The 16,526-nt window shown below is 40.1% G+C and overlaps 1 protein-coding gene across 1 annotated transcript in view; it reads right to left on the bottom strand.

Moving 5' to 3' along the window:
• CD53 (CD53 molecule) overlaps positions 1 to 15,923 on the bottom strand; it is a 35,315-nt gene extending 19,392 nt beyond the window's left edge. The window contains exon 1 of the mRNA XM_004473064.5: positions 15,806 to 15,923. The gene's annotated coding sequence lies outside the window, so the exon portion shown is untranslated. The remainder of the gene's footprint in view (positions 1 to 15,805) is intronic.
• Between the last annotated feature and the right edge of the window lie 603 nt (positions 15,924 to 16,526).

The raw sequence follows: 16,526 nt of genomic DNA on the forward strand, positions 1-16,526 counted from the left end.
ATAATGGTAGAAAGTTTTCCAACCTTTTGAAGGAGATAGATATCCATGTTCAAGAAGCACAACATACCCCTTCCCAAATAAATACAAACAGACCAGCTCCAAGATACATATTAGTCAGAATGTCAAATGCCAAATGCAAAGAGAATTCTGAGAGCCTCAAGAGAAAAGTGATACATAATATATGAGTTTCTCATCAGAAACCATGGAGGCAAGAATGCAGTAGTATGATATATTTAAGGTACTGCAAGAGAAAAAACTGCCAGACAAAAACCTTACATCTGGCAAGATTGTCTTTCAAAAATGACAGCAAGTTTAGAATATTCACTGATAAACAGAAACTGAGAGAGTTTATAATAAAGATACTGGCTTTTCAGGAAATACTAAAGGAGTCTGAAAAGAAAAGGCAGTAGAGTAAGGCTTGGAAGAGAGTCTAGAAATGAAGATTACACCAGTAAAACTAACTAAAAGCACCAATAAATAGTGAAAATAAAATATGCCAGATAAAATGCAAAGGACAAAATGGGTAAAATAAGAACTACCTTTACAGAAATAACATTGAGTGTTAACAGATTAAATTCCCCAATCAAAGTACACAGAGTGGCAGAATGGATAAGAAAAAATGAGCCAGGTATATGCTGTCTACAAGACCTGAAGATACCAAAGGATTGAAAATGAAAGACTAGAAAAAGATATTCCATACAGGCAGTAACCAAAAAAAGCTGTAGTACCTATACTTACATTAGTTGAAATAGATTTTAAAAGCAAAACTATTATTAGAGAGAAGGAAGGATATTATATATTAATAAAAGGGTTAATTAACCAGGAAGAAAACACAATCATAAATGTATATGCACCTTACCAGGATGCCCCAAGATACATGAGGCAAACGCTGGCAAAATCAAAGAGAAATATCTCTACAATAATATTTGGAAAATTCAATACATCACTCTCAGCATTGTGTAGAGAACATCAGGGAAGAGGATCAACAAAGAGAGAACTTGAATAATATGATAAATGGACTAAACCAAATAGACCTCTCAGTCTCTCTATTCTTCCCCAGCCTTGCATAAACACTAATCTATTTCTATACCTATAGATTTATTTATATTTACATTTTATGTAAATGGAATCATACAATATGTAGTTCTGCATGTCTGGTTTCTTTTGCTTAACATTATTATTATTTTTAATTAGAGAAGCTGTAGGTTTACAGAAAAATCATATAAAAAATAAAGTGTTCCCACATATCCCCATATTGTTGACATTTTGCATTAGTGTTGAGCCTTTGTTACAACTGATGAAAGAATATTAAAATGGTACTATTAACTATAGCCTATAATTTACATTGTGTATTTCTCCTCACATACAATCCTATTATTAACATCTTGTATTAGTGTTGTACATTTGTTATAATTCATGAAAGAACATTCTTATACTTTTACTATTAACCCATCCATGATCCAAGATTGGGTTCACTGTGTTATACAACCCTATGTTTCATCTTCTAATTTTCATTCTAGTAACACATGATCTAAAACTTCCCCTTTCAATCACATTCACATATATAATTCAACACTGTTAATTACACCCATAATTATGTGCTACCATCACCTCCATCCACTCCAATAAGTCTACAATCAACCTATATAGAAATTCTGCACAAATTAAGCATCAGCTTCCCATTCTTTCCCTCCAGTCTAAATCCTGTTAAACTATATTCTATATTTGAACTCTGTAAGTTTGCTTGTTTTAATTAATTCATATCAGAAAGTTCATGCAATATTTGTCCTTTTGTGTCTGGCTTATTTCACTCAGCATAATGTCCTCAAAGTTCATTCATGTTGTCACATGCATCAGGACTTCATTCCTTCTTATAGATGAAAAATATTCCATTACTTCTATATACCACATTTTGTTTATCCATTCATTGGTTGATGGACACTTGGGTTGCTTCCATCTTCTAGCAATTGTGAATATGCCACTAAGAACACTGGTATGCCAATATCTGTTTGAGTCCTTGCTTTAACTTATTCTGAGTATATACATAGAAGTGAGATTGCCAGGTCATATAATTCTATATTTAGCTTCCTGAGGAACTGCTGAATGTCTCCACAGTGGCTGCACCATTTTACATTCTTACCAGCAGTGAATGAATGTTCCTATTTCTCCACATGCTCTCCAACACTTGCAATTTTCTGCCTTTTTAAAAAAAGATTTATTTTCTTTCTTTCTTTCTTTCTGCCCCCCCACCCCACCCCCTGTTGTTTGAGCTCACTGTCTGCTATCTGTATCTGTTCATTGTGTGCTCATCTTCTTTTTAGGAGGCACTGGGACCCAAATCTGGGGCATCCCAGGTGGGAAAGAGGTGCCCAATTGCTTAAGCCACCTCCACTCCCTGCTTGTGTTTCTCATTGTGTCTCTTCATTGCATCATCTTGTTGCATCAGCTCTCTGAGCCAGCCCATCACATCAGTTTGCTGTCTTGATTATTTTCTTTAGGAGGCCCTGGGAAAAAGCCTGGGACCTCCCATGTGGTAGGCAGGTGCCCAACTGCTTGAGCCACATCCGTTTCCTTCTGTTTTTTTTCCCATTGGTAGCCATTCTAGTGGGTATGAAATGATATCTCATTGTGATTTTGATTTGCATTATCCCTAGTAGCTGGTGATATTGATCATCGTTTCAGGTGCTTTACAGCCATTTGTATACACTCTTCAGAGAAATGTCTATTTAAGTCTCTTGCCCATTTTTAAATGAATCAATTTTATTGATACATATTAACAAAGCATAAATCCATCCAAAGTGTAAAATCAATGGTATTTGATATAATCACTTTATGCATTCATCACTTCAATAATGATTGAAGCATTACAGCATTTACATTATTCCAATAATAATAATATAATAAGCAGGGCGGTGGACTTGGCCCAGTGGTTAGGGCGTCCATCTACCACATGGGAGGTCCGCGGTTCAAACCCGGGGCCTCCTTGACCCGTGTGCAGCTGGCCCATGCGCAGTGCTGATACGTGCAAGGAGTGCCCTGCCACGCAGGCGTGTCCCCGCGTAGGGGAGCCCCATGCGCAAGGAGTGTGCCCCGTAAGGAGAGCCACCCAGCGCGAAAGAAAGTGCAGCCTGCCCAGGAATGGCACCGCACACACGGAGAGCTGACACAGCAAGATGACTCCACAAAAAGAAACCTATTCCCAGGCCGCTGACGACAACAGAAGCAGACAAAGAAGACGCAGCAAATAGACACAGAGAACAGACAACAGGGGTGTGTGGGGGGGAGAGAAATAAATAAATCTTTACAAAAATAATAATAATAATAAGCAAACAAAAGTAAACCTCATCACCTCTCAATCTCCCTATGCTTCCCCAGCTGCATATAGGTGCTATTTTGTTTCTATCTCTTTAGTTTATTTGTATTTATATTTTGTAAAACCAATCTTATATATGCAATATTACCCACATTCATATTTCACATGAGGTTTCACTATGTTGTACAGTCCCATATTACACATTTTTTAGCTTTCCTTGTAGTAATAAACATGTCATTAGGCTTTCCCTTTCAACTACTGTCACACCCATATAATAGCTCTGTTAGTTACAAACACTATAATGTGCTTTCACCATTTCTATTCATTTCCAAAGATTTACAAACAACCTTTTTACCTGTTCTGAACAGATTAACCCTCTGCTTTCCATTCTCTAGCCTCATTCTATTTTCTAATGACCTATATTCTAACAATTAACTCCATGGGTTTACACAATATATTTATTTCATAATAGCGCAATCATACAGTATTTTTCCTTTTGTATCTGGCTTGCTTCATTCAACATAATGTCCCCCAGGTTCATCTATGTTGTCATATGCTTCATGACTTCATTTCTTTTTACTGCTACATAATATTCCATCATGTGTATACACCACATTTTGTTTATCCATTCATCAGATGATGGATACCTGCTTTGTTTCCATCTTTTGGCAATTGTGAATAATGCCACTTTGAACATTGGTGCAGACATCTGTTCATGTCACTGCTGTCAGTTGTTCTGGGTATATACCTAATAGTGGTTCTAGTGGGTCACATGGCAAGTCTACATTCAACTTCCTCAGGAACTGCCAAACAATGCTCCACTGTGGCTGTGCCATTCTACATTTTCACCAAGAGTGAATAAGTGTTCTTATCTGTCCACATCCTCTTCAACACTTGTAGTTTTCTGACATTTTAATAGTGGCCCTTCTAAAAGGTGTGAAATTATATCTCATTGTAGTTTTGATCTGCATTTCCCTAACCACTAGTAATGTTGAACATATTTCATGTTTTTTCACCATTTGTATTTCTTCTTTGGACAATTGTCTATTCAAGTCTCTTGCCACCCCCTTTTTTAAAATTGAGTTGGCACTTAATCTTATTAGGATCCCTTGTATGTGAGGCTTTGCTTTTCTCTTGCTGCTTTCAGTATGCTCTATCTCTGTTATTTGTCATTCTGAATGGTAGCATCTCAGAGTATGTCTATTCAGATTTATTGTTTGGCGTGTATTGTCTTTCTTGGCTACCGATATTTATGTATTTCATAATACATAATACATATTTCATAAGGGTTGGGAAGTTTTTGGTCATTATTTCCTCAAATATTCTTTCTGCCCCTTTTCCTTTCTCTTTTCCTTCTGGGAAACCAATAACACATATTTGTACATTTCATGTTGTCATTCAATTCCTTGACACTCTGCTCCATTTTTTCTATTATTTTCTCTTTCTGTTCTCCTGTCTTTTCCAGTTCAGATGTTCAGCCCTTGAAATCACTAATTCTGTCTTCATGCAATTCAGATCTGCTGTTATGTGCCTCTAATATATTTTCAATCTCATCCATCATGTCTTTCATTCCCATAAGCTCTGTTACTCTTCTTTGCAGGCTTTCAAATTCTTCTTCATGTTTACTCAATGTTTTGTTATATCCTTTATCTCTTTAGTCATATTTTCCTTCAATTATTTGAATTTGACTTAGGAAGTTTGTGATTATCATTGATTAATTGTCTTAAATCCTCTATCTCATTAGGATATTTGGTTTGTTCCTTTGGCTGGGCCATCTCTTCCTGTTTCCTAGTATGGCTTGTAATTTTTTGCAATATCTAGGCATCTGGAAATGTTGATGAATTTACTCTAATAGTCAATTTTTCTCTGTTGGTTAGTATTTTTTTTTTCACAGCTCTTTTTTGATATTTGGTTCAACTTATTGTAAGACTTTAAAATTGCCCAGCTTAAATTATCAAAATTGGGACAGGGACTCACTAATGGAGCACAGATTTTCTCTCAGGGGTGGAGCTAAAGAGAGACCTAAAAGCAGTTTTTCTCCTTGCAATTTTCTAGCTGGCCAGCAGATGGCACTCATCAGGGAAACTTTCCACAGAGGTCTTTTCTTTTTTCTTTTCTTTCCTTTCCTTTCCTTTCCTTTTCTTTCTTTCTCTCTCTCTTTCTTTCTTTCTTGCTTGCTTCTTTCCTTCCTTCCTTTCTCTCTCTCTCTCTTTCTTTTTTTTTTAAGGAGGTACCAGATATTGAACCTGGGACCTTGTACAAGGGATGCAGATGCTCAATCACAGATTCTAAAATTCACATGAAAAACAATTGACTTTGAAAAGCCAAAACAATTTTGAAAAAGAAAGTTGAAGGGCAAGTACTACCTGATTTCATGACTCTACAAAGCTGCAACAATCAAAGCATCATGGCATCAGTAGGAAAAGTATAGTCTTTGCAACAAATGGTGGCCAATTAGATATTTCAATTAAAAAAACTTGGATCCATACTTCTCACCATATTTTAAAAAATAACTAAAAATGGATCTATCTAGAGAAACAGCTCTGGCTCTTTCAGTTGGGCTCCTGTCTACCATATGGGAGGCCCTGGGTTCACACCCCGGGGCATCCTTGTGAAGGCAGGCTCACCCGCATGCTGCAGAGAGCTGCCCAGCCCACAGGTGTCACAGAGAGCCAACTCAGCAAGGTGATGCAACAAAAAAGAGAGACAAGCGAAAACACAGAAGAGCACACAGCAAATGGACACAGAGAGCAGACAGCAAGCAAGCCACAAGGGGGGAGGGGAAATAAAATAAATAAATACAGACACAGAATAATGCACAGTGAATGAACACAGAGAGAAGACAGCATGCAAAAAAAGCCACCGGGGGAGGGGGGGATTAAAAATTGGATCTATGTAAAAATTAAAACTATAATACTTTGGAAGAAAATATAAAAGAAAGCATTTGCAACTTTGGCCAGGCAAAGATTTTTCAGATAAGGCGCAAAAACACAATCCATAAAATAATTGATAAATTGAACTTCATCAAAAGTGCTCTTTAAGAGACACTATTAAAAGAATGAAAAGACAAGCCACAGGGGAGCAGATGTGGCTCAAGCAGTTGGGTGCCTCCTAAAGAAGATGAGCAAGACAGCTAGCTAGCTGATGTAAAGGGCTAGCATGGCAAGCTGATGCAATGAGATATCACAATAACAAAACACAATGAGGAGACACAACAAGCACTGAGCAGATGTGGCTCATGTGATTGGGCACCTCCCTGGGTTTGGTTCCCAATGTCTCCTGAAAAAAAAAGACAAGCAGACACAGGGCACACAATGAACAGACACAGAGAGCAAACAGTGAGCACAAAGAACAGGGTGAGGGGAAGGAGAAATAAATCAATAAGCCTTGGGGAAAAAAAGGCAAGCCACAGGAAATATTTGCAATTTACATATGAGATAAAGGACATGTATTCCAAATACATAAAGAAATCTTAAAACTCAATAATAAGAAATAACCCAACTAAAAAATGGTCAATTTTAAACATACTTCACCAAAAAAGATTTACAGCTGGCCAATCAGTACATCATTATTAATCATTAGGGAAAATTAAAATCACAGTGAGTTACCACTACACATCTGCTAGAATGGCTAAAACGAAAGACTGACCATACCAACTCACAAATGTGAAGGAACTGGAACTCTCATCCATTGTTGGTGGGAATGTAAAATGGTATAGCCACATTGAAAAAGTTTACGAATTTGAAACCTATGCTTATCATGTGATCCTACCATTCTTCTCCTAGGTATTTCCCCAAGAGAAATGCAAGCATATATCCATACAAGACTTGTACAGAATGCTGTAACTGCTTTATTTCTAAGAGCCAAAATCTGGAAACAACCCAAATGCCCATCAACAGGTATATAAGTAAATAAACTGTGGTATTGTATGACCATGCAATTAAATATTATTCAGCCAAGAAAAGGAAAGAATGATTGCTCTACGTTATAAAATAGATGAATCTCAAAATAATTATGGTGAGTAAAAGAAGCTAGAACAGGGAGTGGATGTAGCTCAAGTGTTTGAGCACCTCCTTACCATGTACGAGGTCCTGGGTTCAATACCAGTGTGGTACCTCCTAAAAAAAAAAAAAATGGCTAGAACAAAAAAAAGAGAAGAGTAAATTCTATATGATTTTATTTTTATAAAATTTTAGAATATTTAGATGAATTGATAGTGATGAATTAGATCAGTGATTTCCTGGCCAGGAGAGCAGGAGGAATGGAAGAAACAGATTACAAAAGGGCTTGAAGGGGAGAGTGGATGTGGCTCAAGCAGTTGGGTGCCCACCTCCCACATGGGAGGTCCTGGGTTCTATCCCCAGTGCCTCTAATAAACAAAAGTAAACAACAAGCAAACAAAGGAGAAAACCAATTCAGGGGAACTGGCATGGCTCACTAGTTGAGTGATGTGGCTCACTGGGTGAACCCACATACAAGGTCCCATGGTTCAATCCCCAGCCCTGGTACCTCAAAAAAATAAAAAAAGAAGGGATGAAGAATCTTTTGGGAGTGATGAACATGTTCATTATCTTGATTGTGGTGATGGTTTTGTAGGTATATACCCATGTTGGAAAGTCCCTCCATAATTTGCTTTGGTCCTTCTCTGAAAACTCATGGCAACATTCTCTGTCTTATACTTTAACATCTAGCAAGTAATGAATTCTTGTCTCAAAGCCTTCTTCCTTATCTTTGCTTACATGGGTCTTTGCTGGAACTTGCCCTTTTCTCTCCCTCTGACCCCCACAAATCTGGCTAGCTAATAATCATGCTGATGATTCACCTCAAGTGTCACTTCTCCAGAAATCTTCTCTGATTGTCACATGTTTAATTCTTCAAACTCAACCCCTCTCCCCAACAAGGCATGCCTGTAGGACCTGTGCATCTCTGTCTCTCCACTATATTGTGAGCTTCTACAGGGTAGGATCTATTTGATTCATCTTTGATTCCTCAGGGTCTAACCTAGCACTTGTCACATAATATACAAAAAAAAAAAAAAGTGTTAAAAAGGTAAGTGTTCAATGAACAATAACTAGACCTTAACTGTTTATCTTCAAATAATATGGTATCATGGAATGAACATTAGACTGGAGTCTGAAGCTTTTGGCTTGAATTCTTATTCTGCCATTAAATTAACTGTTTGGACACGGTCTAGCAATCTACCCCTCAGTAACTGAAAGGGATTAGGCTGGTGTCTCCTAAAATCACCTCAGCCCCAACATTCTGGGATCCTGTGACAGTTGCTTCAGGCCCATGTAACCTAATTGTCCACAGAGCACCAACTTAATGACATGCCTACAAACCTGTGAATTTCCCCATTGAGTTATTCCTTTAAAGATGGAAGAAACTCCTTTTCCTGTCACGCCGATTTCCCATTTACTCAGATTCACAGGCAACTGAAGAAAATCTACCCACGTGATGAAGATCGGCATATTTTTACCACATGCAATGAAGATAAATCATAAACCCAGAGAGAATGCCTCTACATTTCCCTTTTCGGTCTTTGATTCCCTGAGGCAGGCAGGTCTCCTTTGCTGGGGCAACTTCCTCTTCTAGTCTGGGAATCCTCATTCATCCTTTCACCATCACTGACCAGTTACTGAGCCTCTCCCTCCTAGCAAAACCCCCACAGATAGAAAAACCCAGGTCCTTCTCACTATCAGTCTGTGACTCCCAGCCCTATGACTCATGGCTTTGTGAAGACCCTGACGTCAGCTTCCAGGAAACCTCCCTGACGAAATTAGTTAGCTGTGGCCACCCGCCTCAGCCTGACAAGTAGGCGTGATGACATACGTTCACAGTCAGTTTCCTCCAAGCAAAGAGCTTGGGCTAGTAAATTGTCTTGTGGATGTCTAGTTCCATTGTGCTCTTTCTTTTGGCCTGTATTTGCAACACCACCTAATCCAGTTTTGAATTTATCATGTTTATAAGTGGCTAGTTAGACAGAATCATCAAGAAACTCTTTCAATTCTTGATCTCCATTTTTATTTGATCCAATCTTAGAGACCAATACGGAGCAACAGCACAGTAGCCTTGGCATTATGTGGATCGTTGTGTTTGTGAGACGTTAATAAGTGCTCCTCAAACAACATGAAAAATGAAAGGGAGTGAGGGAAATCCATGGTCAAATAATTTGGGGAATAAATGGGATTAAATGAAATGCAATGAATGTGCCACAATGATGAAAGAAGTTGTTGATGTGGGAGGAGTTGGGGGTATGGGGTATATGGGAACCTCTTATATTTTTTAATGTAACATTTTTTTTGTGATCTATGTATCTTCAAAAGAAAAACAATAAATTTTTTTTTTTTTTTAAAAGAACATACTCCCAACTTTCTGGCAGAAACTTCAGGTAATCTTGCCTGGCTGTACATTAAATCCCCTATTTAATACATTTTTAAAAAAAATCTTCAACTATAAAAAAAATAAATAAAACCCAAAAGTTGGTAAATATTTTTAAAAAATGAAAACGTGCTATATGCTAATGAGCATTGTGGGTCCCTAAGAGGAAAGTATACTTGTAGAACTGCAAAACCTTTTCCTATTTCAAAGATTATGTATTAACAGCTCAATGAACATTGTATTCCACGGAAAGTAGTTTGATACACGCTTGCTTTGGAATCAGGCAGGTCTAATTTTGAATTCTGGCAGTTCCACTGACCAGAAGTCTGACCTTGGGGAACTGCTTAACCACTCTAATGCTCAGAATTTCATCTTTAAAACAGGCATATTAATACTTAGCTCCTAAGTTGTTCTGAAGGTGAAATGAGACAGCGTTTCCTGGATGGTCATGTACCTGAACGCCTGGTTCAGGGACCATTATTCAAAGCAAGTTCAGAGTTTCCCTCCAGTCCATTCCTAAAAGGGACCCTGAGCTTCTTGCTAGATTTTTGGGAATAAACCAGGCCTGAAGACCATTACAATCCTTTATTTGCTTGTTTCATTTTTTGTGTGCCTTTATTTAAAAAAAAACCTTTAAATAAAAGCAAAGAAAAAAGTCTAAAATCATCTGAAACACTACCTCCCAGAGATAACCTCCATTAACATTTTTGGTATTTATCTTTATACACAGATCTATATGCCACTTTCTACATAAAAGTGTGGTATTCTGCGAGATACTACTGGCTTCCTACCCTTTCCTATGCAGCTTGTAAATGCCTTTGCCCCTTCAGAAAAGAATATATTGGCTTTGAGCAACAAAAATGTTTTCTAAATAGGAGGGAAAAATCCGTTTTTCTAATTAAGGGCTACTTATCCAGATACATTTAGACAGATGGCTGGCTGTATAAAAGTAGGTAGGTAGGTAGCTAGCTAGCTAGACTGAACCCCACAAAATGCTGAGTTCTTCATAAATATACCCTATTCATAATTCTCACATCAACCCTACAATTCAGGTGTCATTATCCCCATTTTACAGACAGAAAAGCCTGAGGCTCAGACAGCCTTTGTGACTGGCATGAGGCCACCCAGCTACTAGCCAGCAAGCACAACCTGCAGGCTAACGTCGCTCAGCCTCTGAGGCCCATCGTCCTTCCCTCGTCCCAGGCTCCAGTTTTGTGCCTCCTGCTTCCCGACTCGACAGTCGCTGCAATGTGATGACATCCAGGAAGCTTCTGACTCTGTCAGCAGAGTGAGGAGGGTGAGGGGTGATGGGTGTATACCCCTTGGAGGGAGTAACAGGCAGTTGTAGAGCTGATATTAAAACAAATAAAAGCCCTCAACTTTTATACATTACTTTCCTCTCATCCCTCCATCACCCTCCATCACCCACATTCAAAAGAATGTGTCGGTCATCTTATTCCTCTCTGAAACTCTGAGCTAGTGAAAAGTTTTTCCCTTCAAGGCTGTTCTCAGGGGAGAGAAAGTTGGTGATTTGTAGAAGAACAGAGAAAAAATGAAGAAGTGAAGGTGAGGAAAGACAAATCCAGGTAGTCCTGGAGGCTCGTTTCCTCCCACTTGAGAGCTTAGTGAGATGCCGGTTTAGCGGATCTGAGCTGCTCAGCAGAAGAATCACAGATGCTACTAGAAGGTGAGCTGGGGTGGGGACCTTCATAACAAGGCCACTCCTTAAATAAGGAAGATTCCACTTTACAGAGTCAGCAGGCTAGAGGTTCTTTACTGCCTTTCCCTAAAAATACGTGGAGCTTTGCAACGCAAGAGAGGTCTCTCTCCTGGAGGCCTTGCGAGGTACAGACAGGCAAGCTGCTTCCAGCTTAAGCAAGACTCTGTGGGGGTGTGGATGTAGCTCAGTGGTTGAGTCCCTGTTTCCCATGTAGAGGTCCTGGGTTCAATCCCTGGTACCTCCTAAAAAAAAGAAAAAGACTGTGGGACAATGGAAGCCACTTCAGTGATACTCCTATCAAGTTTGAATAACCATAATCTAATCATGAGGAACCATCAAACCCATATAGAAGGACATTCTAGAAAATAACTGACCTGTATGTTCAAGAATATCACTGTCATGAAACACAAAGACTCAGAAACTGTTCCAGATGAAAGAAGACTAAGAGGCATGGCAGTTAAAAGCATAATCAGAATTTTCCCTTTTGCCATAAGGAATATTAATTAGGCAATTGGTGGAATCTGAATGAAATCTATAGATTGTGACTAGATTGTATCAGTGTTAATTTCCTGGTTTTGATCATTGTAAGGCGGTTACATATGAGAATGTTTTTGTATAGAAAATACATATCAAAATATAGGGGAGGAAAGGATAGCATGTCAGCAATTATTGTCAAATGGGAAAGCTGGGGAAGGATAAAGCAAATGTGGCAAAATGACAATATTTGGAAAATATGGCTGAACTTTTCTGATTTGTGTTGAAATAAAAAGTTAAAAAAAAAAAGTTGAACATGAGTAATGATCCAATGAATTCTGACCTCAAAATCACTATAACTTAGGTCTCAGGTAGTATAAATACTGAGATTCCACAACAGCTATTTTTAGAAGAAAGCCCATTGAATAATTTTTAATGCCTGTATTTGTTCCTGATACCACATATAAAGTGAATATTAAGCCATGCATTCAAATTTACTTCGGACAATTTTTCAAAGTTGTTGAGTCATCAAAATCATTTCTCATCCCTATTCATCAATCTAGCTCTCCTGAAATATAAAATATCAAACAAATGTTTGATAAATTAAATGTATATTAAATATTTGATTTTCTACTTTGATAGTTTGATTTATAATAAGATGCATTTTTGTGTTTTCTTATGTTAAAATATACTGGAAATTTCTTTATGTAAACAAAGAATGGGCTCCAATGACAGCTATTTAAGAAGAAATCTCTAAGAAAAGGGTACATAGTACAATGTGGAGGAAAGAACATTCCATGGAGAATCAGAAGACATAATTAACTAATTAATAATTTAATGACTTTGGACATGTTCACTTGACCTGAAAAATAGGTTGGAAAGTTATAATAATAGCTAAGATGTATTGGACTCCCACAATGAAGTAGACACTTTATGTGAACCTAAATAATCTCTAAATTCCTTTCAAGCACTACATTCTAAAACTCAGAACATACATAGCTCTTTCGTTTTTAAGTGATTATAGAAATGTCTCCTTGTGGCATCTTTTCTTTTCCAATTCTTGGCTCTATCTATGATGTACTGATGGTACAGCTTGAGTAAGAACAGAGCTGTGTGCTTCTGAAATGAGAAATGAGTAGAGAACTTGCTTCTACCTCCCAACACAGAGATCCATGACCTCCACTGGATTTGGAAAGGCACATCTGCCTCTTGCTCAAAACCTACTTCTAGACAACCTCCCCAAACCTACTAGCCACCCCAGCAGCCAACACAGAGGCCAGCTCTGCACAGCTGTCTGGTTTCTCTGGGTTTCTGCGCTTTGGCAGCTGGGTAGTGGGACCTTCCTGAAGGCGGGTGCTCAGACTTGGGCCTTGGGCCATCTACCCCTAGTGGCTACTCACTGACCACAAGAAGTGCTGTAGGCCAGCTCATCTAGAAACACAAACCAAACCACTGTAACTAAATGAATGCAGCATTTCCTGGAACAGAAGCTGAGAAAAAGAGAATAGCTGTACTCTCTTTAAAAAGCCCCACCCTTCACTCCAATCTAGGGGAAATCTAGCCGGAGGAGGCAGAAACCCACCTCCTCAATCCCACTTCAGCACACAATATCCGTTCAGTCTAGGGGACCTCCTGGGCTTGGTCTTGCCCAGGACTAGACCTAGAACCCTCCTGGACTCTGATCTTTGTTGGAGGTACCGGGATTTGAATCCAGGACCTTGTACGTGGGAAGCAGGCGCTCCACACTCAATCACTGGGCTGCCTCCGCTCTCAATGAGAGATGGTGCTTTCGTTTGTTTGTTTGTTTTTGTTCTTAGGAGGTACTGGGAATTGAACCCAGGACCTCGAACACGGGAAGCAGGCATTCAAACACTTGAGCTACATCTGCTCCCGTCCACCTCCTTTAAGAGCAGGGGTGCTGCAACCAAGAAGGGAAAAGAAATGTCCATTTCCTGAGTTGCAACCATGACTTGTTATACCCCCATCACACTTGATTATGATCAATTCTTACATGCCTGGGGGCTCACACTTCTTTGAATTTGCACATTGTTTCCTCTGTCTGGAAGGCCATTCTTTCAAGCCCACAGAACCAACTCGTACTTCCTTGAAAGGGAGCCCACGCAGTCACCTCCTCTCCCAGAGAGTCTATGGCACACTCCTAAACTTCTACATTTTGTGCACACTCTCCCTCCACTGTAGCAAAGACAGCATTTTGTTATTATTTACACGTTGCTGTGTCGGTCCTCCACGCCAGACTCTAAAAGTTTGGGGACTGATAATCACATCATTTATCCTCAGGTCTCTAGGATTTAGCCCACAGCCTGGCAGCTGGCATGTGGCGGGATGGGAGTGGAGAGGGAATTGGTCTCAGGGCTGGAGCCTGAGAGCCTGGAGGCGTGGAAACTAAGGGGCTAGCAGTTTGTCCATTTCAGTTTCTGTGGGTTGTCAATTAACAAAGGTGAAGTCTCTTGGGTGGTGGTCCCCAGGAGCAGGGAAGGGATGAATTGAATCATTCCCTGTGACCAATCATTTCACTTGAAAGCTGAATACTCCGAACTGGCCCACGCAGGAAGCACTGCAGGAAATGATTCTGCCCAACCCCTGCTCCAGTTTAACCACAGTTTCAAAACAGAGCAGATTCCGCTGTAGATTGAGAAAGCAAAACGTCGTTGTTCAGTCATCAGCTAAGATTCTGCTTGGGCTCAGCTCTCTTCCAAAGCCTCCACCTGCACCTCTGACCTCTTATCTCTCCTAGGAATTCCTAGCAATTCCTGAAGGACAGGTCTTCTCCCTTGTCACAGCCCCTCCTCCACCAGCACCCAGCAGAGCACAGTGCCACGCCCCTGGGAGGCGCTAACGCCGGCTTACTGAGTGAATACATTAAAAAGTCTGGTCTTTATTTTTAAATTCAAGACTCCATCACCTCGACAGTGCTGAACCTTTCCTTGGCTGAAGCAAAAGACCTCGGCCTCAGTCCCGACCCTCGGAAGTAGGTGGGTGTGATCTGCTGGGGTGTTTCCCCCTCCCCTCCTCGGCATAAACAAGTGAGATTCTTGCCAGTCTTGGAAAGAGAAAGCTCTGAAACAGAGTTTCCAGTGGGGACCTGACTCCCAGCAACCCCTACGGTGGTTACAGAGAAAGTCCCTTTGCTGAGTTCATCCAAATTGTATGACGAGTTAGAGCTTGAGAAATGAAAACTACTGCAATAGCAAGCTTTTTGGTCTTAAGGGTTCTTCATCTTCTGTTTATCGATATTCATGTTTTGGACACCAGGGATAAGCTTATTTTGAGGAGCCCTGAAAAGAAGGCTCTTTGGAAACCACCCAACTAAGTGTTCCTCATGGGCATCTGGCGTTCACCTCCCGGGAGCCGTCTGCTGAGCTCGCGTTGTGTTCCTGGCCCTCAGCTCGGTGTGCCCTTTGGCTTCACGACTCTGAGGAATCACCGTGCATATCACTACTTTTATTTTTGAAAACTTCTCACATGAAGAAGACTAGCATCTCAAACTCCCAGTTACCTTTCTAAATGACTCTAGCTATTGGTTTTCTTCTCCCTTGAAAATCACAAGACCAAAGCACATGGGGAATCTTCCCAGCTCCATTCCCCCACCCCCACCCCTACCCCAGAAAGTTCCAGGCATCGGAAGTTAACCACACACAGAGAGTCAAGGCGTATAACAATTTCAAGTATGCAGGTGATGAATACCGTGCTCAAAGAGATATCGGATAATGAAACTTGGTTAATTCGGCCTGATAGTCTTTGTGGTGTTATGAGGGTCACTGATCATTTTACTTCTTGCACAACTTTGTGAAACAGAAGTTGCAGGAGATTTTAGGGTTACTCTAGAGGCTATGGAGACTCCTGAGAAGATACCACATGAAATAGTTCAAACCAAATTAAAACACCATCAGTCTTACCTTTTGCAGGCACTGCTCCCAAGTCCTAAAGGCAGAATTTTGTGATATCCTTGAGGTGGCTGTGACAAAGCTGGTGACAACAGATGTCTGGGGTTATTTGGGTAAAAGGAGAAGTGAGGGGGGAATAAATACGATCAAGCTGTGATGACAGGAAGCCCGGGTGAGAAGGCAGAGGAAGTGAGGCTGAGTCCGCCCTCTAGCCTCAGATTCGATCCTTCCGCACTGGCTTTTTAGAGCTTTCCTCCCATAATCAGTCCACATGTCTAAACTGGTTTCTATGAATCAAAGGAAAGCCTGAGGATCACGGTGGCTCAGGCACTAATCTGTGAGCTCTAGTAGGTTCTAGGGTGGTTTGGGTATACCTTTGTCTAGAAAAGGACAGTACTTCTCAGCCAGGGTGGCTCTTCAAAATTACTTCTGAATAACTCTGCCTGATGCTATCAGCAGAGGTTCCCATTCAGGCAGACCAGAGTAAGAGCCAAGAATCAGGGTTGTTTGTTTTTAAGATTTTCCAGGACTTAGGAAAGGTCTCTCAAGCCATTGCAACCTCTTCCTACCTTCCATCCATCTGCCTTTGGGCAGATTGCTGGTATCTGATTTGAATGGGCTGTCATTTTCAGACTTGTGTGTCTCAGAAACAAGACTGTCTTTACATGAGGGCAGAGTTGAGGAAAACCCTTAAAAGTATGATTTAAGGTCACCAGTTGAAGCAATCTGGTTA

Source organism: Dasypus novemcinctus, chromosome 9, assembly GCF_030445035.2.
Source record: "Dasypus novemcinctus isolate mDasNov1 chromosome 9, mDasNov1.1.hap2, whole genome shotgun sequence".
Lineage (NCBI taxonomy): Eukaryota > Metazoa > Chordata > Mammalia > Cingulata > Dasypodidae > Dasypus > Dasypus novemcinctus.